This window comes from Hylaeus volcanicus, chromosome 1, assembly GCF_026283585.1.
Source record: "Hylaeus volcanicus isolate JK05 chromosome 1, UHH_iyHylVolc1.0_haploid, whole genome shotgun sequence".
In the NCBI taxonomy this organism is placed as follows: domain Eukaryota; kingdom Metazoa; phylum Arthropoda; class Insecta; order Hymenoptera; family Colletidae; genus Hylaeus; species Hylaeus volcanicus.
Window position 1 is genome coordinate 33,445,443 of NC_071976.1, and position 2,016 is coordinate 33,447,458.

Genomic DNA, 2,016 nt, shown 5'->3' on the forward strand with positions numbered 1-2,016 from the left:
TAGACGCCATCACCTTTTGCGTATAATTTTAATCGTGTCTATTTAGTCGTTCTAGTGTTGAATTCTGAAACTGAAGAATCTCTGAAAATGAGGATTTAAGATTCCATTCCTTTTTAATAAGAAAAAGTGGTAGACACTTCGACGCCATCGTCTTTCGCGTTTAATTTAAATCGTGTCTATTTTCCCATAAAATAAAAAAAAAATGGAATATATAATTCATACTATCCGTGCTCGATTAAAAAAGAAAATCCTAAAGCCTCGTTTGCAAAACATTTTGTAGGAAATTGTACGCAGGTTCAACTTTTTTGAAGCTATAAACCAAAAAACCTTATCTAACGTTCGATCGCACTTCTCGAGACAAGTGCATCTGCCAAGACGAGATCTGGCGGCGAAGGGATCGAACAGAGAATGGACCGTACCCGGGAATCGAGGAAATAGAGGCGGAAATCGGTCGATTAAAACGGTATCAAATCCGTTTCGAAATTACGTTGCATGCGTGGCTCGGTTCCCACGGAAGATCACGTTCCATGGAATAATATGCGAACGTTCGAAGGACGAAAGAACCTACGAGCCCGTTAATTACCAGCGCCAGCGATTCGGGTGATTACGATCCGACGATAGGAAAAAAAAAAAAAAGAATGAAAAAATCGATCAGAGATCTAACGAACCATTTTCAATCATACGTCACGGAACGTTATCACCCCGTTGCCAGTCCTTCTCGCAACCGAATTCTCGCGCGGCATCGCATCGAGAAACGATATTCCGACGTGACGCCGACGGCGAGAATCCGATGTGTTGGGTTCGCGCTAGAATGCTCAAAAGTGCAACAGAGCAGTGGCGCATTATACCAAAGTGAAATGAAATTTTTAAAAATATTTTAGAATTTCGATGTACGAGAAAAGTTACATAATTTGTCAAACGTTTTGGTTGAGAATGATACGATAAATAAAACGGATACTTGTGAACTGTTGTACATTTTTCAAGTGCTGAAAAAACATGCAAAATCCAAAAAAGTAGGCAAATATTTAAAATATAAAATATTTATTAGATCAGGTGTAGGTACATTTATTATTTTTAATTTATTATTTTGAGTTAGACACTTCTCTTGTGTTATGCAATTTTCTTATTTTGCTGCCTTAATTATATACGTTTGAATTTAATTAACACTTCATCCTCGGTGTGTTAACAAAAAAACTCAAAATTACGTCATAATCATGTCAAACGCGATTGCACGCGTCCAGTCCTCAATGTGTTGAAAGAAAAGACTCAAAATCGCCTCACAACCATCTTAAGGGTAGCTCCAAACGCCCCGACGCTAATGCATTGAAAGATTTTATTTCATCGAGAAAACAACCTAGATACGTGAAATTAGAGTAATATCTTACCAAAGACAATCATTCAAATATAATATACGTATCCATACCTAATCTAGTAAGTAATTACTGAAGTAATTTCAATACCTGTCTCTTTATGTGGATAAAAGTCGGCATAAGTGGTTGGCGAAAAAAGTAAATGATTTCTGTAAATTTCTGTGTTGCGTAAACCTAGTATTATAATTCAATTCGTTATGACAACAGGACAAGCAAATTACATAACGTGAAAGTGTGATCTAACCCAGGACAATATTCCAAATATGATTCACGTGCCTATACCTAATCTAGTACGTATTGTGTACCCATTTATTTGTACTTGTAATAAAAAATGAAATAAAAGATACTAAAATTCAATTGTACGTCACGAAGACAACATTAGGACCGCACAAATTGCATTACATGAGAGTGCGATCTAACCAAGAACAATAATCCAGATGTAATTCATGTACCTACACTTCTTAATCTAGTTAAGCACTGCTCCAAACGTCCCGACGCCAATGTGTCAAAAGAAGAGACTCAAGTCTTATACCTACGTAAAACGCGACTTCAAAAGCCCACTCGGCAATATATTAAAAGAAAATACTCAAAATCATCTTATACCCACGTAAAACGCGACTTCAAAAGCCCAGTCGGCAATACATTA

General features: G+C 36.7%; 1 protein-coding gene across 1 annotated transcript in view; it reads right to left on the bottom strand.

Annotated features, from left to right (window-relative positions):
* Nucleotides 1-2,016, bottom strand: part of LOC128876611 (uncharacterized) — an 86,723-nt gene that overhangs the window by 82,507 nt on the left and 2,200 nt on the right. The gene's annotated exons all lie outside the window — the stretch shown is intronic.